A 24,257-nucleotide genomic window follows, 5' to 3' on the forward strand; every position below is an offset into this window, starting at 1 on the left:
GTCTTGAAAAGTTGCCATTCTTGTGGCTTCAACCCTAATTTTATAATAAGGAGATAGAAAACCTCCCGTCTCTAATTCTTTTCCACTGGAAGTGCTATTCCTCCCAATTTGATATTTAAAAGAATTTTGGACACAGACTAAAAAAAGAAAAAAGAAACGGGTAATGTCAATATTTTTGAAAACTTTCATTCCCATCATATATACTATTGGACTAGACCTAGTTAACATCAAGCTCCTAGATTAAAAAAATGGGAAATTCTGGAAGATAGACAGTATTTTTTTAAAGACCTTATTTTTTAAATAATCTCTACACCCACTGTTGGGCTCAAACTCACAACCCTGAGATCGAGAGTCACATACTCCACTGACTAGCCAGCAGCTCGGTTTCAGCATTTCATCAAGAAACTAAAATTAAGGGACTACCTGGGTGGCTCAGTTGTAAAGCATCTGCCTTCAGCTCAGATCATGATCTCAGGGTCCCGGGATCCAGCCTCGTGTCCAGCTCTCTGCTCAGTGGATATTCTGCTGCTCCCTCTGCCTCCACTCATGCTTTCTCTGTCTCTCTCTCAAATAAATAAATAAAATATTTTTTTAAAACCCTAAATTTACATAAAAAACAACATTTACATAAAACAAAAATTGACATAAATATTACATGTAGCAAAACTGAAAGATGTAGAAGAATATGGCACATTTTTGGTCCCACACATTGCCTATGCCCATACGTGTGTGTGCACGTGTTTGTGCAAACCTGCACTGATTTTCCCTGGTCTGACTAATATAGTCTACCAAATGCTGGTTTGTAAGTCTGGTGCCCAGCACGATGAACGAGCGTTTCTGTAAGACTCGCAAGTGCTGACTCAGGTTCTCACTGTGCAGTTGCCTTGTGGCTTTGGGTCAGTTCTCCCCTCTGAGCTCCAGTGGCTTCTGTGGACAGGTGTGAATTGAAAAAAGCCATCCGGCTTGTCTTAAAAGGTTACTGTGACATCCAGGTGGCATTCTGTAATTGAGAGTGTGCAGTAAGAGCAATAATGCAATAGTGATAGCAGGTCCCTGGGTCATTCATTATCCGTTAGTAGCATATTAAAAAATGTGGCCAGTTTTAATATTCAAAGAACAGTGCATTTCAATATCCTTCTTGTTGATGGTATCAGAACCATTGTTGGTACTGAGCACTGTGTTCTTCAAGAAAGGTCATGATGTAAAATAAAAAAAAAGCATTATCTTCATACATAGAGTGCTCAGCGCTCTTCAGGAGTGGATCAGTAGCTTTGGGGAGCTACCAGAAAGCTCCACATTTCTTAAAAACCAAAACCAAAATACAGCCCATTGATGTTTCTTCCACTTGAGAACACCAGCTACCTAATCTCACTCTGCCAAGGACCAGGTGGTTTGCAGATTAAAGGGGGAAAAATCTAGAATTTAAGACTTTCATCCACAAAAAGAACTTAAAATGTGCTTTTGGGGGTCCCTTGAGACGTTGCTAGAAGTTCTAGAGAAGAAAAGAAACAGAGTACATTGAACAGAGCAATGTTTATCTGGGCCTCTGTCTTGTTCTCCACTTTTCCTTTACGATTCATTCACATTCTCCTTTAGGTGGCTGGTGTCTTGGCAATGTGTATCAACATGTGGAACATCATAAATTCCCTTGGACTCCCCTTTCTTTTTTAACCTCAATTTGAGACCGACTCCTACAAAGCCTCATGCTAACAACAATTTTAAATGTAGAGTTGGAGGTCAGTGGAAGTTGGGTATCAGCCTAAAATTTCCTAGGAAATTCTCGTTGTGTTTATTGGGATGTGGATCCTATTTGAATACAATACTTGAAGAGAGAAATGATCTCTATCTAGGGACATCAATAGGAGAATATTTCATTTCACTGGTGTCACTGAGGCTGGACCTTAGAGAACAGAAAGAATTGGGCCTTCCAGAAATGTTAGATCTTGTAGGATAAGAGAATAGCATGAATTATCCATGTAGTCCAGAGAGCAAAAAGGGACACCGGGAAGTGGACACACTTTTCATATTACTATGAATTGGGCAAGAATTCACTGGGACCCAGGGCACCTGGTTGGCTCAGTTGGTTGGGTGTCCAGCTCTTGATTTCGGCAGAGGTCATGCTCTCAGAGTTGTGGGATCAGACCCTGCCTCGGGCTCTGTTCTCAGAGCTCAGCGCAGAGTTGCCTGTCTCTCTCCCTCTGCTCCTCCCCCAACTTGTGCTCTCTCTCTCAAATAAGTAAGAAAATCTTACCAAAGAAAGAATTAACGGGAACTAAATTGTAAGTGGTCTAAGGGAGTCTGACATATTTTTTTTTCCCCCACCCCAAACGATTAAAAGTCGTTGATGTAAAATGCTCCTTTAACATTGCAAACATAGGGAGAGGCTGTAGGTTGGCAGTCAAGGTTTCAAAGAGGATGCGTACCTGAGAATGACATTGGAAAGGAGATCCAGGAGAGCTGTAACAGACCTGACATGGCTCACCCATGGAATGGATGTGGACATCATGAACATTGAATGGATGTGACCATGGAAATGAGCAGCTACAGAAATTCCAGGCGGTGCCCCTGAGTGAAGGTGAATGTCGAGGAGACGAGACAATGCAAAAGGCAGCACTAAGCACTCCCACTTCTTGCTCCAAAATGTGCCAGTGAAGCAATTCAGGTCTCTTCTCAGGGCAAGTCTGATCCTCAAGGAGCAAAGAAAAGTCCAGAGTGCCATTCTAACTGGAAGAACCATAAGTGGGTCATGGGGAAGATGAGGGGTATCCTGGAGCCCCAGGAGGGATCCTAATAATGCATTTGAAATTGATCCAATGGAAAGAAGATGGCCAAAGACAAATCCTTCCTGAACCCTCAGATGTCTCCTCTCTTAAATGTCCCCGTCTCAGTCATTGTCACATCTCCGTGCTCAACTACTCAAGCCAGACATCTGGAAGCCATTATCAATGCTCCTGACTCCTCTGTTTGACAAGTTCAACCTATCTCCAAATCTGTTGATTTAATCTCAAAATCCTATCTTGGATATGGCTCTTGTCCATCTCCATCCACCATATGGACAAGGTCCAGGCCACCATCATGTCTCACCTGAGACTGACGTCACCACCTTACTGGCTTTATTACTACTATTCTTGCTTCTTTACCATCAGCTCACCACACAATCATTTATTTTTACAATATAAGTTGGATTATGTCACCTCCTGCTTAAAATCCCCCCAAACCAGCCTCCAAATTCTAACCGCGGCTCCCTAGGCCGTCAGTTGCTCCCAGTCCCCCCCTGCCTGTGTTTGTTTTTGTCTCCCACCACACTCCCTACTGCTCACCCCAGTAGCCTCTTTTCTCTTCTCAGTGACAAAGTCCTGCCAGCCTCCTGGGTCTGGCACCTTCTACTCCCTTTGCCTTGAATTCTGTGCTATGAATCTTTACACCATTGGCTCTTTCCTCTAATTTCCAGCTTCAGTTCCAATATCATTTCCTCAAAAAGACCTCCCTTTACTTCAGCATCTCAGGTAGCCCTATGTCCTACCCCCATTCCTTCTCTATTATGTCCCCTGCTTTCATTGTCTTTAAAGTACTTATCATTATGTTTGTTGGGGAACATCATCAAAAGGATGTGACTGCCAGGGGACCCATTAGCAGGGCCTGGGCACTTGGAGATGGTTAATCACCCCCTCTCCATCCTTTCCTGCTCCCAGAGGCTGTCCCAAGGACATGACCTTGAGATGGTGATGTGGTGCTGTGAACACCAGCTCAGTAGAGGTGACTGAGCCCAGTTAGGGCCTCTTCATAAAAGTTTAAGATTTGGCAGGTGGACGCTGGGATCCATTTATCTTGCTCCCGTCCATGTAAGTTCCTCTTTGCTTATCCAACCTGCCACCTACAAACCCAGGGTGGACCTGCCTCTTTCTTGGGTCTTTCCTTGACCACCCCCTAAGGGGGAAGTTTCAGATCATTCCTGGGAAGCTCAGGAGTTCGAGAGGGTTGTGAACCAACCATGTTAAAGTACCTCGTTTATGTACATGTTCATCACTCATTAGTCCCCCTCCCCCCCCGCCCCAGCATACTGGAGGTTAAGCTGCAGGAAAGCAAGGGCCTTTACTGTCCCGGCCTATAGCTTACTCCAAAACTGCTGATGCATCAGTGAAAGGAACAATGTAAGTTGAGGAGATCTGAGCAGAGCTGTCTGGATGAAGGTGTAGCCATGGGGACTGGGCATGCACACAGACCAGGGGAGGAAACCAGTGCAGAACAAGGGGATGAAGAGATGTTGGTGCTGTGAGGCTTCATACCTGGAAGGAGCCAAAGAACTTACTAAGAGTAGGCAGCAGACAAGATCAAGTTCCTTCTTGTAAGTAGGAGAGACACCTTCCTTCCTTTAGGAATCTGCTCTCCATTAGCAAAAGGGATTGACCTATGTTGCTGCCCTTGCAAACAAAGGCAAGTTGGCCAGAGGGAAGTTTCCTGTTTCCTGTCGACTGGCTCTATGCGTCAGATGCCCTGAGCATTGGCCCCTGAATTCCCAACATCTGGATAAAAACTAATCACAACAGAGATGATTTTACCTCTTCCTTAATAGCACCATTAGACAGGACTCAGACAGAATTCACTAGCCTAATCCAACTGTTATGGCCAGGCGTGTGAGTTTAATAAGTGAATTATAGGATTTTATTTTAGAAGGGACCTTAAAAATCATGAGAGCCAACTGTTCCCCGTGTTACAAATGACTCATCCAATCTATATTACAAATAAAGAGAAAAGCCCAAGAGTTTGACCAAAACTCTTTCTCATTCCTAATTTAAGGCCGTTCCCATGCTTCCCACCACGAAAAAAAAGCCAAAGTGTTTGCTGTTATCTGTTCCTCTTCCTTCTCTGCCCACAGAAGGTCCCAAAGTGCGATAGAAGCTGGCAGAAAGCATGGTGGAAATCACTTCTGTGGAGGTCTGCCAAATGACTTGAGTGTTTCACTTCAAACTCAGCCAAACCCAAGGCAATTCTTTTCCAAGTTTCTCAGGCCTCGGTCCTTTTTCTCGGTGCACTGAGTCATACACTTTCCAGGGCTGCTCAGAACACATCCCCCCAGCGCAGGCACAAAACACTGGCAGGAGGGTGTAGCCAACCTATCCGGGTGTGCTGTGCCGTCATAACACTCCCTGGTTCATTTTTCATGCAAAGTGTTGACGTTTTCAGACACGACACTCCCCTTTGTTCTCAGCAGTCGCTGCTGGCCTTATGACAGATCCGGGGCTCGAAAATGTCACTCGTACATTTCCTTTGTCACCTGCGCAGGATCTCTGGGAAATCAAGGCTTCTTCCTGAGCTCTGGGAAGGCTCCCCTTTCTGCAAGGAAAGGCATCCAAGACAAAAGCGCCCTCCTCCTCCACGAATAACCAAAGAAATCCCAATCGAGGCAGGAAATGAAGTGGGAAAGCAAGTGCATGAGCCCCGTGTGTGTTCTACGGCTTTGTCTTCTCTCTGGAGGCTGCTTTCCACCACCATGGTGACTCACGCTTGAGAGGGACACCAGCGTGTCATGTCCTGGGCTGACTGACCGATCTGTCAACTTGGAATCGCCTGGTGGCAAAGCGGAGCTGTTTGTCCCTTGCATCGTCCTCGCCCTCTGCTTGGCTCGTCCTGCCCCGCTCAGGATGTGCGCGTTTCTTCTCCTCTTAGGGATCCTTGCTGACTCTTTCTGCTGGTGTTTTGCCTGCTAGAACCTGACTGAAAAGTACTTCTGTCCCTCCCCCGCCCCATTCCAGCCCCCAGAAAACTGGCAGTCTTGACACTTCCCTGACATTTCTAAACAACTCGGGCTCTTCCTGCCAACTCCCAGTTGCTCCCTAAACCTTTTTAATCCTGTAGAATGCAAACTAATCTACTGAGAGAGAGGGGCCGGGCCCGGCCTGGCAGCTGGAGCTAGGAATGTCGGAGTGGGGAAAGTGATAAATACACCTGCCATAGAGGAAGAGAGAGACCCCGGCCAGGCCCGGCACCGCAATGAGGTTATTTAATGTGCGGAGATAGGCAGGACACTCTCCAGTCCCCTCCGGTGAGACTGCATGGACGTGATTTGTTCAGGAAGAAAAAATGACAGCTATTGATAACGTGCACAGTCCGGAGCTGGCCGCGTGGAGGAAGACAGGGAGATGAGGAGCAGAAACACTCCCCTGTCCCCTCAGACCACTCCCAGCTCCCCTCCTTGATCCGGGGTCACAGAAGTCCGCTAGTGTCTTGTGACCTACTCCTCCGAGCTGGGCGAGGAGAGGAGTGGCCTCCTCCTTCCCAGAAGCAGCTGGATTGAGTGGGTATCAGGCTGGCCCAGAAGCCAAAGGGTGGCCTGGGGAAAAGGTGCCTTTCTACATTCTCTGCTTCTCCCTGGTGGGGAACAGCGTAGCGGCCAAAGCACGGAGCACGGAGTTTAGAGTTCTATTTGAACTGAAAAACTGTGCAAATGCTTCTCTTGTCTTTCTGTCTTAAGTCAAGCAATTATGCCAGGTATGTGACCTGATAAAACGTTACCATGAAATTAAGATATGGACACAGGCCTTGATGTGTGCATGTGGAAACACACACACACATGCACACGCACACACCCTTTCAATCAGAGACAGTATAGCTAGTGACAGGGACTTGGGAGGGGGCTCAGGAAACAATCCCAGGCTAAATCACAAGGGAAAAGAAAAAAAAAATCACAGACGGAGGTCCGCAAGATTGCCTTAACCGAATCTTTCTAAGATTATGAACTCCTGGAGGTAGACACGATATCACGTCACTTAATTTTAAACCTGAAAACATGGAGCCAGCCATAGTGAGAGAGTTGGGAGTCATTTGGGTGACAATGGCACTAGTGACAAGATAGTTTAAACTGTTAAATGCACACCAAGTTATGACATAGGGAATTGAGTCAATTTCTTAGAGCAAAATGAGATTGGTTGATACATCAATGGATAAGGACAGATACTGGGAACTAAACAGGCACCACCAGAATATTGAACTTAAATAAAAAGCTGGTCTTTCCTTTCCTAGCAACACAGACAAATCCACTAGCAACAGGACCTTCCTATGGAATCAGACATTCCAGGTCTTCTTAGTTTTTTTTGATTGTTTGTTTGTTTGTTTTTAAGTAAGGAAAATATGGCCACAACTGTGTAAGTTAACCTAGGTTGAAAATAATGTAGCCCAATAAATAATATGCATCCATTTTCTTTCAAACTGCCGGCCTTATAGGAAGCAAGTAATACTAATATTAAAAAAGTAACCTGATTTCCTAGAATACTTTTTTTATGGAAAAATCAAAGTATGTCCTAAGGTCCAAAAAATTAATTATGAGTTATTCTGAAGCATATGTTCTAGCCTTAAGAGGTAGATTTTATAGAAGCATTTTGTAATCATCTCAAGACTAGCCACAGATAACTTTTTCATTTAAAAATTATTTTTCTTTGACACTGAGGTCAATATTTTCCAACGTTATAGCCACAAACCTCAGAGGAAATGTGTGTTACTTTATATTTCTGTTCTAAGCCAATGGAGCCGGCCAAGGGGCCACTGAAATCCACATATACCAATATGTGATGCAGTATATTCACAATTCTTACAAGTTCTAGAATCGGACATTGCTGAGTTTTGAACAGTGCCAGACAATAGGAAACTGAGCTCTTTCCAGAGCTTTCCATCATTGGACTCTTTATGAGATAGATCGTTTTTGCTGAGAAAAACAAGTTATACGGACTTCATGCAAGAGGGAGAGAAAAATCTTGGAAAAAATATATTTAAAGTGACAATATTTTATAAGTACCTTAAAATTTAAGTATATATGTACATAAACATATAGTATATATAAAATTACTTTGGGCAAGATTCATTATGCTCCTAGGTCAGGTTCGGTTTTGTGAGTTTCTGAAAAAAGGGAGGCTGATCTTGAAAATTAAACAAGAAATACTATCTGATCATAATAACATTTTATTCCTCATGATCCAGAGAAGATGAAATTCATCACATGGTATGCAGGGCTCTGGCCCCAAGAAGTCAGTGAAGACACATTATAAGAATTCTATCTCCTAAGGTGAAGCTGTAAGTTTTTCACAACATTGTGTCAGACTTCCGTATTTGTTAAAGAAATATCATGAAATTAATCCAAGTCAACACAGAGTCATTGAGCACTTATTAAACACCCAAACTAGAACCAGAACATTCAAACTAAGCCATAAAAACAAAATTACACCAAAAATGTCTCAGAATCATCCTGATACCTCAGGTACCTGTCTAGTGAGATAATACGTAAGTGTCCAAACAATATTTAGTAGCCTTATATAAATCTCTCAGCAATACTATTTAAAAATTAATCAATTTCTTTCATGAGAACTTTATAGTTTTCTGAGTATAGATTCTGTGTCTCTTTGGTTAGGCTTATTCCTAGGTATCTTATGGTTTTGGATGCAATTGTGAATGGGATTGACTCCTTAATATCTCTTTCTTCTGTCTTGCTGTTGGTGTAGAGAAATGCAACTGATTTCTGTGCATTGATTTTATATCCTGACACTTTACTGAATTCCTGTATAAGTTCTAGCAGTTTTGGAGTGGAGTCTTTTGGGTTTTCCACATATAGTATCATATCATCTGCGAAGAGTGATAATTTGACTTCTTCTTTGCCGATTTAGATGCCTTTAATTTCCTTTTGTTGTCTGATTGCTGAGGCTAGGACCTCTAGTACGATGTTGAATAGCAGTGGTGATAATGGACATCCCTGCCGTGTTCCTGACCTTAGCGGAAAAGCTTTCAGTTTTTCTCCATTGAGAATGATATTTGCGGTGGGTTTTTCATAGATGGCTTTGATGATATTGAGGTATGTGCCCTCTATCCCTACACTTTGAAGAGTTTTGATCAGGAAGGGATGTTGTACTTTGTCAAATGCTTTTTCAGCATCTATTGAGAGTATCATATGGTTCTTGTTCTTTCTTTTATTGATGTGTTGTATCACATTGACTGATTTGCGGATGTTGAACCAACCTTGCAGCCCTGGAATAAATCCCACTTGGTCGTGGTGAATAATCTTTTTAATGTACTGTTGAATCCTATTGGCTAGTATTTTGTTGAGTATTTTCGCATCTGTGTTCATCAAGGATATCGGTCTATAGCTCTCTTTTTTGGTGGGATCCTTGTCTGGTTTTGGGATCAAGGTGATGCTGGCCTCATAAAATGAGTTTGGAAGTTTTCCTTCCATTTCTATTTTTTGGAACAGTTTCAGGAGAATAGGAATTAGTTCTTCTTTAAATGTTTGGTAGAATTCCCCCGGGAAGCCGTCTGGCCCTGGGCTTTTGTTTGTTTGGAGATTTTTAATGACTGTTTCAATCTCCTTACTGGTTATGGGTCTGTTCAGGCTTTCTATTTCTTCCTGGTTCAGTTGTGGTCATCAAAATCCTTGAGGAGAACACGGGCAGCAACCTCTTCGACCTCTGCCGCAGCAACATCTTCCTAGGAACTACGCAAAAGGCAAGGGAAGCAAGGGAAAAAATGAACTACTGGGATTTCATCAAGATCAAAAGCTTTTGCACAGCAAAGGAAACAGTTAACAAAATCAAAAGACAACTGACAGAATGGGAGAAGATATTTGCAAACGACATATCAGATAAAGGACTAGTGTCCAGAATCTATAAAGAACTTAGCAAACTCAACACCCAAAGAACAAATAATCCAATCAAGAAATGGGCAGAAGACATGAACAGACATTTCTGCAAAGAAGACATCCAGATGGCGAACAGACACATGAAAAAGTGCTCCATATCACTCGGCATCAGGGAAATACAAATCAAAACCACAATGAGATATCACCTCACACCAGTCAGAATGGCTAAAATCAACAAATCAGGAAATGACAGATGCTGGCGAGGATGCGGAGAAAGGGGAACCCTCCTACACTGTTGGTGGGAATGCAAGCTAGTGCAGCCACTCTGGAAAACAGCATGGAGGTTCCTCAAAATGTTGAAAATAGAACTGCCCTATGACCCAGCAATTGCACTATTGGGTATTTACCCTAAAGATACAAATGTAGTGATCCAAAGGGGCACATGCACCCGAATGTTTATAGCAGCAATGTCCACAATAGCCAAACTATGGAAAGAACCTAGATGTCCATCAACAGATGAATGGATCAAGAAGATGTGGTATATATACACAATGGAATACTATGCAGCCATCAAAAGAAATGAAATCTTGCCATTTGCAACAACATGGATGGAACTAGAGCGTATCATGCTTAGCGAAATAAGTCAAGCAGAGAAAGACAACTATCATATGATCTCCCTGATATGAGGAAGTGGTGATACAACATGGAGGCTTAAGTGGGTAGAAGAAGAATAAATGAAACAAGATGGGATTGGGAGGGAGACAAACCATAAGTGACTCTTAATCTCACGAAACAAACTGAGGGTTGCCGGGGGGAGGGGGTTTGGGAGAAGGGGGTGGGATTATGGACATTGAGGAGGGTATGTGATTTGGTGAGTGCTGTGAAGTGTGTAAACCTGGTGATTCACAGACCTGTACCCCTGGGGATAAAAATATATGTTTATAAAAAATAAAAAATTAAAAAAAAATAAATAAAAAAAAAATAAAAAAATAAAAATAAAATAAAATAAAATAAAGGAGGGTTTAAAATAAATAAATAAATAAATAAAAATTAATCAGAAAAAATGTATTTCATTTCAGGTCATAGAATAATAGTTCACTAGCTTTCTGTCCACTGACACAAATTTTTTTAGAGTCTTTAATAAAAATATCTTACCCAAGCAAAAGGAAAATGGGTTTTACTACAGGAATGATAGTGCTCCAGGAACTGAGAACAGATCTAGGAGATCAAATATCTTAGTTTTGATTGATGAGGAATAACATATTTTTAAAAACAATATGTTATTATTCCGCTACCTGCTTTTCCAGTTTCAGATCTGCAAACTCCATGAATTTCCACTGTGTTTTTACTAAAGTAATTCTGAGCAGTGCAGTCCTGTGAAAAAGAGCAGAGCAAATAATCACGAGACAAGGTATTTGAAATGCTTCCTTCTAACAGCATATGAATTTGAATACAAATTCATTTATTTGTATTAAAAATAAATAATTCCTCACTGAAGAAAACACAAAGTCTAAGTAGAAGCAACAACAATCCACATAAACTGAAATTGATAAAAATTTGATTTCACACTGTCCACTACAATAAGCAAGCATGAGATGGTTTTGGTTGAAGTTGATTCAAATTCATAAAACGTGATTCCATGAAGCTGGAGATTATACTGAAATCATCTATTCAACTCACCCTATAGCACAGTCATGAAGGAAGTTTGTTATTCTTACTACCTTAGTATAGAGAGCAACAATAACTATCTGTATGAAATTCACAATTTCATAAGACCAAGAACATAATTATAATCATTTTTTATTAAAGGCACAGGTCAATAATTTGAAGACCATTTTCCATATCCAGATAATACTACAATCACAGTGCCATTACCCACTTCTGACCTGGGATTATTAATCTTTCATTTACCCTCCACTCTTACTCACATAAGTGTGTTATTTTAAATGGACAAGAGATCACATTCAAGCATTTAATTAGAATACAGGCAAATGTTACTTCTCAAGTGTTGTTCCACATTTGTAGATATGTAATCACTTCTGGAACCTTGTTGCTGAACCAGAATTAACTTGGAATGACAACTGAGAAACTAAGGAAATTTAAGGGAAAGCAATAATATAGGACAATATCCCCGATTTAATACTAAGTGATGAAGGGTGATTACACCGTGTATAAATTATTATTATAACTACATTAACATCCTAGGTGAGGAAAATCCCCAAGAATGGACCCAGTTGGTGTGCTAAGTTGGTAAAACTATATAATTCCCATTTTCTTCATGGTGCTTTTCAACGTTACCAGTTTTCCTTTTTATAGTTGCTCCTTTTCTTGAAAAGGAAAAAGGTATCCTATGTTAAGCATATATCATTTGTATTAGCTTATATATATACATATGTATGTATATGTATACACATTTGTATGTATATATGTATTTATAAGCATAAAGCAGTGTTAATGGGTTTCAGCATCTAGACGATTTTATTCCCAATCTTCAAAAAAGCTCCCTTAAGTAGTTGGTTTTAAACATCTACTCAAACTAGAACAACAACAAAATGTTTCACAGGATTTAACAAAGAATGCCCCAAACATCAGAACCGAAGGGCAAGAATAAAAGTCTGGATTTATAATTGAAACTGAAGAGCGAAGAGATACAGAATATGGGCACCTTTACAAGATGCCTAGAATCATCGGGCCTTGAGACAGACGGCCCACGTTGCCATAGGAAAACTTACAGAATAAACAAGCAATCACAGAAGCATTATGGAGAGTCAGTTATGTGTTTTCAAATCTATGGTGTAATAATGCTAATTCAATATGAAAATCATCCCATTAGCCATTTCAGTAAAATGGCAAATTAACTGATCTCTTATTATAGAAAGTGCCATTTTCACAATTTAATAAAACACAAATCCATTATGGCAAATAAGGTTAATGTGGAAAAATGCCATAGAAAGTTTAAAAAGGAGACTTTGTAATGTGCTAATGAATTCTCCTAAAAAAAAAAAAAAATAGGTCATTTTGGCTCTGCTGCACCATTGTTCTGAAACTAGTCTGGGAAGAAATATAGAGTAATAACATCAAAAACATAGAAGCAAACACTAATTTGTGAATTCATTTAGATTCATAAACCTCTTTGCGTATTCCTATAAAATATTTCTTTCAGCCACAACAAAAAAAAATGTTCCTCACAGCCCAGGATTTAGAAGGAGGAAGAAAGGAAGGATTGTCAGGTGTCCTCTGTATTCAGGTGATTACAGAGAAAGGATACTCATCCTCTACCCAGGTTCCCAACTACCTTGCTATCTTGTCACCTATTAACTATAATCTCCTAATACATTTTATTACATGCCTGTATAGGAAAAACACTAGTTTTGTCTAAGACACCAGCAATACAGGGCTTAATAAAGAAAATTTTTAAAAAAGAGCAAATTTCAGCACCGAGTAATGAATTAGGTTTTTGCAACCTAAAATAAAGCTACATTTATGTGGCATCATAAATATTGTGCTTTATGGTTTAGTGTTCTTTCAAATTAGAAGAAAGAAGGATTAATATTATTTTTCATTGTACTTGGTCTCTAAGACAATAATAAGTCTGAATGGAGAAGCAAGAGAGAATCAGAGATGTTTAGATAGAAGTTATAACGTGGCTTTGTTATAGAATAATATAAAGGGTAGAAAATGTGAAGTCAACAATAGTTCTATGGATTTTAGCTACACAAAATAGAGGAATAATCTATGGGAGATGGGAGAAACGACCAGAGTAGAACCAAAGACACGTTACCTTTGATTCCTGTTTAGTTTGAAGAGACCACTAAGAAGCATTAAATGATTTGATCACAAAGATGACACACAAGATCCCCAAAATTGTATTTGGGTCTGACGATGAGGTACAGGAGGTCATTATTAGATGGCATGACCAACTACAAAAATACATTTATGTCCATGAGTATCTCAAACCTTTCTTAGCTCCCACACCTAAAGATTTGATGATATTAAAGGAAACAGCCAAGCTGACTACTAGCATGCATTATTTTGTTTATGGTGTTGCTGTTTGGTTTTCTACTCATTGTCCTAGATGTAGTCTTCTCCAATCTTAGAAGCATGGGGGGATGAATGACAATCTGAGGCACCCATGTCAAGTTACATACCAATAAACTAAGTGACACTCATTTGGCTTTTCTGTTTTTGTTGTTTTGTTTTGTGTTTCAATCACTTTGATCATTTTTAGCATGAGGGTAACACGACCTTCTATCTAATTAACGGAATGTGCCTACTGGTTGGTGAGAAGGTAAGAAACAAAGAGTGAATTCACAGAGGATGGGTAAATTTCATTTGTTGGAGTCAGCTCTTAACTTCTGTTTTGAATTCTAATTATTTGATTAGTGGTAGATTTGATTAGCAGGCCCCGAGGAGGTAAAGTAGGAGGGAGAGAATATTCAGGAGTGAGTAACATTTTGATACTGATGGTAGCTTACCAGTGTAAGCTGTAAAATCCTGTATTCCTGTGGTCCATCTCCATGTTGCATGTCCATGAATCCTTCAGAGTCCTGCTGTGTTTGCTTGAAGGGAATTTGGACTCCATGATCCACTCTTTAAAAAAAAAAAAGAGAGAGAGAGAGAGAGAGATGATGAAATGGATGCTCAGACTATATAGTAAGTCCAGGATGATGTAGATAAATACAAGCATGGACCAGGGCTTCCAGTTAAACTCCAGCACATATAGAACTGGTAGATTGCCATCCCAACCTGACAACGAGCAAGCAAGCAGAATGCACTGAATATCAGTGACTTTTCTTGAATAATCTGAGACCTGTAGTCCCAGCACAAACCACCCACCCCGGAATCTAGAGACAGGCATCTGAGAGAGATATAACTTCTGAGGTTTGCTTATCTGGAGCAGAAGCCACTGGAATCTACAACTGGTAGGAGGAGTTGAATGACTATTTTGATAAAAGGAGATTGAGTTCAGACTAGTGTGAGAATGAGAAATTGTTGGGGGTAGCCATCTTAGGGTGGTGCTACACTCATACAAGCTTTCCATTCCAGAAGTCCCACCAGGTTCTTGTAGTGAGGACTGGAGAATGATCCCCTTACAGCTCAGACTGGGGGAAGAAAAGAGTTGTAATCGTAAAACCCACTCAGTTTCTGTACCCGGACAAAAGCCTAGACCCTGGAGGGAAGGGATTCTCCAGAGGGCAAACCTGAAACCTAATCACAGTGAAGGAAAGAACCGTCCCCCATTCCAACCTTCCTGTCTTCCTTGGGAAACAGGAAAGAGAGAAGGAGAATGGAATATAGAAAACTATACTACTGGAGGAGGAACAGAAGTGACTGGGTAAGTTTCTCCTGTGAGACCCAGGCACACGAATGATGGAGTCTTAATGAGAAAATTACAGAATGTCACCCAATCCTCCAATCCTGCAACACCACCGAGTACCCAGTATAATAACAGTGGATTATAACTGAAAGACACCTATTTATAGTTGGAGGCTTCAACATCCCTCTGTCAGTAATTGAAAGATCAAGCAGGCAGAAAATCAGTAAGATTATAGATAACCTGAATGACACTATCAATCAACTTGATCTAATTGACATTTATAAAATATTCTATTCAACAACAGAATACATATTTTTCTTAAGCTCTCCTGGAATGTTTATAAGGATAGACCACATTCTGTTCCATAAAATGTGCTTTAATAAGTTTAGAATGGTAGAGATCATACAGAATCTGCTCTTAGAGCACAACTGAATTAAACTAGAAATAAAGAACAGGAAAACAGCTGGAAGATTCCCCTATATTTGGAAATGAAACAGCACACTTACATGGGTGCAGGGGAAAGTCTCAAAGGAATATAAAATGTATTATGAACTAAATGAAAACAAAGCTATATTCTCAAAGTTTTTGGAAAGCAACCAATAATATAGAATAATAATATACATTAGAAATGAATACATATCTACTATTCTCCCTTAGTAAACTAGAGAAAGAAGAGCAAATCAATCCTAAAGAGAGCAGAAGAGAGAAAACAAAATTTAAGCAGAAAGCAATAAAATTAAAAATGGAAAAGAAATGTTAAAAAAAAAAAAAAGTCAATGAACCCAAATGCTGGTTTTTTGAAAATGGTAAAACTCTTGTCATGCTAACCAAGAAAAAGAGAACAGAGCACTTTGCCACATCATGGGTTAAGGAGGGGGTAATCATTACTGATCCCACAGAGAGCAAAGGATGATAAGGGAACACTACAGACAATTTTATATGCAAATTTCATAACTTGGGTAAAATGGACTTTATATTTGATGACACAAAGTACCAAAATATATAGATAAGCAGAAATGGATAACCTGAATAATTTTGTAATATTTATTGAGGAAGTTGAAGAAGCAATTAAAAATCTGCTAAAAAAAAAAAAAATGGTTGGCCCACATGGTTTCATCAGTGAATTTTTTTAAAAACATTCACATAAAAAATAAAGTAATTCTATACAATCTTTTCCCCCCCAAAAAGAAGAGGGCTCACCTCACAACTGACTTTGGGAGGATGGCATTACCCTAATAAAGCTATTGCAAGAAAACGAAAGCACAGACCAATTTCTCATGAAGACAGAGACAAAATCTTTAACAACATATGAGATTATCTAATCTCACATAACAGGATAATCACCACAACCAAGTTGATTTCATTCCTGGAATGCAAGGCTGGTTCATTATTTGAAATGTAGCCAACATAATTCATCATACTAACAGACTAAATAAGAAAACCAATGTGGTCATATCAACATATTCAGGAAGATCATTTGACAAAATTACTGATTCATAATAAAACTCTAAAGAAAAAAAAAACTAGGAATAGAAGGAAGTATCTATAACCTGATAAAAATACAAGTCTACAGCTAACAGAATACTCAACTGTGAGAGACTAACACTCTCATACAAACATGAGGGGAAAAGCAAGGGTGTTCTCGCTTGCCACCATTATTCCACTTCACATTATAGGTAATGCAATAAGGCCAAAAGGAGAAATAAAACTGTCTTCTATTGCAGATGGTAGGGTTGTCTATGTAATAAGCCCTAAAAACCGGTTTTCTTAAAATTCCTCGTAAAATTCCTCGTAAGTTCAAACACATACTAAAACTCTATATTTTTACTCCCTCTCCCCAACATTTAACATTTTTGACTTCACAATCTACATTTGTGTTAACAAACTGTGGAGTTTTAGTTATTTTAACGTTTGTCTTTTAACTTTCAATCTTTATTGAAAGTTAAATAAAGTTCAAGGATATATGGTAGTTGTTTTTCTAGGTCCTTTGTCCTCTGAAAAAGAACAAAGTTGGAGGATTTGCATTACCCATGGCTTGTCAGGCTACCAGAATCCAGATAGTGTGGTATTGGCAAAAGAAAAGATATTGATAAATGGAACAGAATAGAGAGCCCAGAAATGGAACCACAAAGATGTGGTCAACTGATTTTTGACAAAGTCACAAGGACAATACAATGAAGAGAGGCATCTTTCGACATATGGGTCTAGAACATTCCTCTCTCTCTCCCATATATATATATATATATAATCTCCAGATGCAAAAAATGAATATACATACATATATCCAGATGCAAAAAATGAACATAAAAACAAGCCTCACTCACAACTTACACAAAAATTAAAAACATCAATTATATAACTAATTATAAAAGACGAAAAGTCTAGAAGAAAACATAGGAGAAAAATCTATGTAACCTTTAGTTTGGTGATGAGTTTTAGATACAACATCAAAGCATGATCCATGACAAAAACTGATAAGATGGACATCATTAAAATTAAAAATGTTTGCTCTGTGGAAGTCACTGCCAAAAAAATAAAAGGACAAGTCACAGATCAAGAGGATATATTTGCAAATCACATATTGGATAAAGAACTTACATCTGGAAAAAATACAGAACTTAAAATTCAGGAATAAATTAAAATCCATTTGAAAAATGGGCAAATAATCTGAACAGAAAAACAGCACAGAAGATAAAGAGATGGCAGCTAAGCCTATGAGATGCTCAACAACATTTTCCTTAGGGAAATGCAAATTAAAACAGCAATGAGATACCACTACACATCTAGTAGAATGGCTAAAAGCTAGAGAGAGAAAAAATAAAATAAAACCGATAATACCACTTGCTGATGAAAATGAGGGGCGACAGCAATTCTCATTCATTGCTGGTGGAAATTCAAAATAGTATAGCAACAAAGAGGAATGAGCTATCAAGCCCTGTAAAGATACGGATGCTATAAAATGGACATTGTTAAGTGAATAAAGCCAGTTTGAAGAGACCATTTAATGTAGGATTCCAATTCAGAACTCCAGAGATGGAAACCACATCAGTGGTTGCCAAGGTTTTAGGAGTATTATGGTTGAATAGGTAAAGCACAAAGCATTTCCAGGGCAGCAAAACTATTCTATATAATATTAGCATGGTGGACACACAATATTGTGCATTTGTTAAAACCCATAGAACTTTTCAGTACAAGGAGTGAGTCAATAAAAGATATAAGGGCTTCTTGGCAAAGAGGATGGTTCTAGGGTTGGGGCAGAGAATATGGAAGATGAACCTGAAGCTTCTAACTGTGCTAGAATTTAAAGATGTCCTAAAAATAACACAATGATGAGAGAATGTCCAAAGGACACAGGAGCCAACTGAAAGATCTCTTAATAACTAAAGCTGGGACAACTGGAGCAATGAAATGGTATAGTATAGGGTTATAACCCAAAATATACAGTAAATATCCTTGGGTCCATATTGATACAAATCCACAATAGAATAAATAAATGGAGTACAAACAAATCTCCCAAACAGAGAAATAAATAATTTTGATAAATGCTCACTTCTTAAAGTGTTAGGGCATAATTCTCCACCTGTTAGTGTGAGCTGCACATGGTAACTTTTTTCCAAAGAGGACAGGAACAGAGAGAAAGAAAGGGGCTTTATAGGGCGAAACTGACAAACGCTACTTCAGACAAGTGCTCAAGATTAGTAACAAGAGGGGCACCTGGGTGGCTCAGTTGGTTAAGTGTCTGCCTTTGGCTGGGGTCCTGATCCCAGAGTCCTGGGACTGAGCCCGGTTTCGGGCTCTCAGGCTCCCCACTCAGCAGGGAGTCTGCTTCTCCCTCTCCCGTAGCCCCTCCCCCTCACTCATGCTCACTCACTCTCTCTCTCTCTCTCTTTCAAATAAATAAAACGTAAAAAAAAAATTATTAACAACAGTAGTTAAGTCAAGTTTTGAACATGTATCACATATTTATGCTCAACAAAAGATGGTTCTCCTCTGTGATCTTTCTTCCCCAAACCCAGAAACCTGGTTTAACCATGAGAGAAACATCAGAAAAACAAAAACAAAAACAAGTTGAGGGACATTCCACAAAATACCTGACCGGTAATACTCAAAACTGTCAGTCTTCAAAAACAAGGTAAGTCTCATAAATTTTCAGTCTAAAGAAGCCTACAGAACACCCTGATTAAATGCAATGTGAGATCCCATATACGATGCTGGAACAACAAAAGGACTTAAAAAAAAAATCATAATATTGGAATAAAGTATGGGTTTGAGTTGTAATAATATATCAACATAGGTTCATTAGTTGCAACAAATGTATCACCTTAATATTAGCAATGGAGGAAACTTGCAGCTGTGTGTACAGGAACTCGGATACATTTTTGCAACTTAGAAAAGAATAGAAAAGAAAAAAGTATAGCATATCACATACCACACTAGACTGCCTCAACCCATCTAGGTATTTTTTTAATGTAGCAATCTATATTTATTTAATATTATATTTTACTCTTTCCCCAGTGCTCTGTACACAACAACACTCAATAAATATTTCCTGAAAGCTAGTAGAGTGCCCTTTCTTAAGTTCCCAGACAAAAATATTATTTTAAGAGGGAAAAAAAGTTACAGGCACCAACAAAACAGAAGTTCTTCATCACTGCATTCCTTTAAGAGGATTCTTTCACATTCTACTTCTTTGAAAACAGAGGAAGAACCAAATTAATCCCTAACAGACGACAGCTTGGAAGCTGGAAACCATGTCCTTTCACGAAACTTCTCTTTTCAGTCCTATGAGAATCACAATAAAAGGCATGGGGCAGTTTTAAATGGAAAGAAAGCAAAAGAACAATACACGCGAGCTTACAAAATTACACAGTGGAAGGGTTCAGGAAGGCTCTTCAATTACAAAATTAATCCCGGAGTAGAAGAGAATTTCAGATTCTACAGCTCACGTCTGAGAAAATCCCCTGCCTTGGAGCTTTTAACTCTGTCTTCAACAGGCAGCTGTTTTAACTAAGTGGCTTCAAGCGGCTGAGGTAGGTAAAGGGGTTATAGGTCTCACCTGCCTCAACAAAGTCCCAATTCACAAGGGGCCTAAAAGAATTAGGATTTCAGGGCACACAATCACAGGATCACTGAATACTTCAAATCGGTAATTCTCACTCTGCAGATACATTTCATGACCATCTGCCCCCAAATTTCATGTGGACAACATCTTGCTTAACAAGGGCATTCATTAAGAGTCTCTATTTTGCTGGCCTAGAAAAATTAGAAAATGAAAAAGAAGATCTTTTATCCACAGAAACATGGAGGGGAGGAATGAATATTGCTCTTTGGAAGGGGCAGGGGAAGTGGTGAATCTCTTTGTATCACTAATATATTAGAACAGCTTGCTTCTATTTTAAAATTGGAGATCTCACTGGGATCTTTTTCTCCCATAGCTCACCTTCTTTTATCACCCTTTCCTTTCTGAGGCCAGGATCCAGCAGGAATGGAATGGAAACAAGCATGAAAGAAAGGAAAAAAAAAAAAAAAGTTTTCACAATGAGTTAGAAAATCCCCAGTTTATAGGGTATGCTGTATTTTTATTTCCTAGTTATACCCTTAAGATGCTCCTATTTAAACATTTTATGGCTTCCTCTTTTAAAGCCCTCTCTCTTTTAGTGGTTAAGTACCTTGAAGCCAAGATCTTACATTAAAGTAGAATCTAATTAGACCTTTCAGTTCCGACAAGCTACCGGACTCCTTCAGCTCCATTATAGAAATGTACAGTAAAACCTTTTTTTCCTCTCTGTGGTGAAAATAGCAGTTATCTTCAAGGAAAAAAAGAGGGGAAAGACATGAATTAGCCCACCTCAATTTAAGCACAAGGCACAGGTAGGTGACCCTGCCTCTTTGTCCTTCTACATGAGAAGGATTTCAAATTTTGAGGCTGCAACTGGAAGGGGAGATGTGGAAAGTGCCTGGTTGCTGCTTTTAAACCCTCAAATGCACCACATCTAAAATGCCTTCACACTAAAAGCTGAAAATTGCAGTAACTACTTCAATAAGTAAGTAGTTTAAATATAATTTCTGGCACCACATATATATTCACAGGGAAAATGAGTTAAGAGAGACAGTACATAGTTTCATAAAAAGGAAAAACATAAAATTCTAAATATTCTTGCCACTGTGTACCCACGAAAGTAACATCATTTAAAAAAAGAAAAATTGGCTATTAGCTAGGATTCCTATTACTAGTGCCACATGTCCCTTACTCGATAGTGGGCCGCCCACAGAACAAGGAGCAGTGACAAGAAGATACCAAGGATCCCCCCCCCCAAAATACTGGTGTGATGTTTGAAGATGCTGAAATCCTAAAACGTGTTTCTTCAAACAGCAGTGTACCAATGTAGATAATCTGATACTCCCCACATTTCTAGCCACCCTCTCTCCCAGAGCTCTGGAATCCACAATGAGCACATGAGTTGAACTCAACGGTAAATATTTAGGTCAGGAAAGTCAGACCAAAAGAGAGAGAGAAAGAGAGTGAGAGGGAGAGGAGGAGACAATTGTCGCTTTCACTGTTGGAGGTTGGCTAAAAACGGGCCGGGTGTTTTAAGATGTCAGCACAGGAGCGTGCTGGACAAAGAGAATGGGATTTAGCAACAGTGTCTTGGTTTGAGTCCTGAGATGGGTACACAGTGGCTGAGTGATACCTACAAGTCATTTATTCACTCTGAATCTCAGAGAAAACCAGAGCAGCCCCAAGGCAAGATGTCGGGACAGGGTGGAACATTCCACGTGGGATTAAGGACTCCTGCAGACCTCACATCCTTCCTATCTTGCCTAAGATGAAATGGACAGAGGTGGTCTCCATTCTGAGTTGCCTCCTACTGTGCCGACCTGTTGTGGCAATAGTAGAAAACACAGCTTAAAATTCACTTGATCCAAAGATTTTTGAATTGCCTGAATGTTTACTGAATGTTTGACTTTCAGACTTCTTTTGCACAATTTCAAAACTTTTATGTAAGACTTAACTAGCTTTAATTGTTAGTCTTGTTATAACAGTGTCGGCATTTATTTTTTTGTTTGTGTTTTTGCTTTGTTTTGTTTTGTTTTTCTCCAAACTCAGTCACACTGTACCTCCTCCTGTTTTTTATTTTTTATTTTTATTTTATTTTATTTAAGATTTTATTTATTTATTTGACAGACAGAGATCACAAGTAGGCAGAGAGGTGGGCAGAGAGAGAGGGAAAAGCAGGCTCCTCACTGAGCAGAGAGCCTGACGTGGGGCTCAATCCCAGGACCCTGGGATCATGACCTGAGCCGAAGGTAGAGGCTTTAACCCACTGAGCCACCCAGGCACCCCTCTTCCTGTTTTTTAAACTGTGGTTTAAAACTGGGGGGCTCACTGCGTTAAGCGTCTGGAGTAGAAGAGATCTTCAGCTCAGGTTGTGATCTCAGGGTCTTGGGATCAAGCCCTATATAAGGCTCCCAGCTCAACAGGGAGTCTCTTCCCCCCTCCCACCTCCCCAACTCATGCTCTCTCTCTGTCTCTCACTATCTCTCTCAAAATAATAACAAATAAATGAAATCTTAAAAAAAATAAACCTCTGGTTGCCCCCATCACTATCATTATAGTTATGAATTCAGGTGAATGAAAGCTATTTTCACCTGCTTATTTTTCTCTATATTCAACATGGATGGATTCTAGTATTTTTTTTTAAGATTTTATTAATTCATTTAGAACACAAGAGCATGACTTGGCGGGGGGGGGGGCAGAGGGAGAGAGAGAATCTCAAGCAGACTCCATGCTGAGTGTGAGGAGCCCAACAGGGGACCCCATCCCACAGCCTTGAGATCAGGAACTCACAGTCTTAAGATCAGGACCAGAGTGGAATTCAAGAGTCCCATGCTTAACCGACTGTGCCGCCCAGGGGCAGGGCATGGCTTCTAGCATTATGTGGAAAGAGGGTTGTCCTCCACGAGGGTGGTGTAGTGACAAACACGAATGATTGTGGATATAACATTTCTTGGGTTACGCCAATTCATTAAAACAAAACAAAACAAAAAAAACCAAAAAACAAACAAAAACAAAAACAAAACAAAACTCTGTTCAAAGGCAGTTATTTTGTGTGCATAACCCAAAGCGGGCAGCCGAGTGCTGCAGGAGGTGCAACAGGTAAGATGGCATGCACACCTGAATCTTCTCCTTAACGTGTCACATGTCACAGCACTGCCACCACTATGTGTCTGCTGAAGCTGTTGATTCAGAAGGCCACTTGCAGAAGACCCTGCCTTAAGCATGGAATCTTTAAAGAATCAGAAAAGGTTGGCTTGCTTTTTCATTTATCTGTCTTTGTTGTTATTTCTCCTCCACAGTTACAAATGGCATTATAAGACACATCCAGGGGACTCCTGGATGGCTCAGTCAATTAAGCATCTGCCTTTGGCTCAGGTCATGATCCCAGGGTCCTGGGATTAAATCCCCCATCGGCTCCCTGCTCAGAGGGGAGTCTGCTGCTCCTTCTCCCTCTGCCTCTGCTTATGTACTCTCTCTGCCTCAAATAAATACATGAGATCTTTTGGTGGTGTGTGGGGGGGAAGACACTGCCAGAATTGAAGGGACTACTTAGATGAATATAAAAAGGGCATTATGAGGGCACCTGGGTGACTCAGTTGGTTAAGCGTCTGCCTAAGGCTTGAATCATGATCTCAGGGTCCTGGGATTGAGACCCACATCAAGCTCTCTGCTCAGCGGGGAGCCTGCTTCTCCCTCTTCCTCTGCCTGCCTCTCTGCCTACTGGTGGTCTCTCTCTATCTCTCTGTCAAATAAATAAATAAAATCTTTACCCCCCCCCCAAAAAGGACATCACAGAAATCACTTTGTGCGATGTATAAAAATAATGTATCACTATGCTGTGTACCTAAAACTAATAGGATATCACATGCCAAATATATGTAAATTTTTTAAAGAAAGGATATGCAATTTTCAGACGCAAGATACTAAACAACATTCTTTGTCCTCTGGCCATAATTAAAGCACCACAAAACCTGTTCCATTTAGCAACTTATTTGGCAATGATCAAAAACTTTGGAAAAGTCTCTATATTGGAGAAAATAGTAGAAATACAATGCTTAGGTGTACTGTGAAATTATTTTTAAACGTGTCATCCCTTTTTAGAAGCTCAAAGACAAAAATCTTTACTTTCTTTCACATTTACTCCTTCAAAATATTCATTTGATCCTTGAAAAGAAATTATCAACGCATTCATCCAAGTGTTAACTTTGCCATTTCATTCATTAAAAATGTGTATTTCAGCAGAATGTGGGCAAACTCTATTTCAT

Source organism: Mustela lutreola, chromosome 6 (genome assembly GCF_030435805.1).
Source record: "Mustela lutreola isolate mMusLut2 chromosome 6, mMusLut2.pri, whole genome shotgun sequence".
NCBI classification, from domain to species: domain Eukaryota; kingdom Metazoa; phylum Chordata; class Mammalia; order Carnivora; family Mustelidae; genus Mustela; species Mustela lutreola.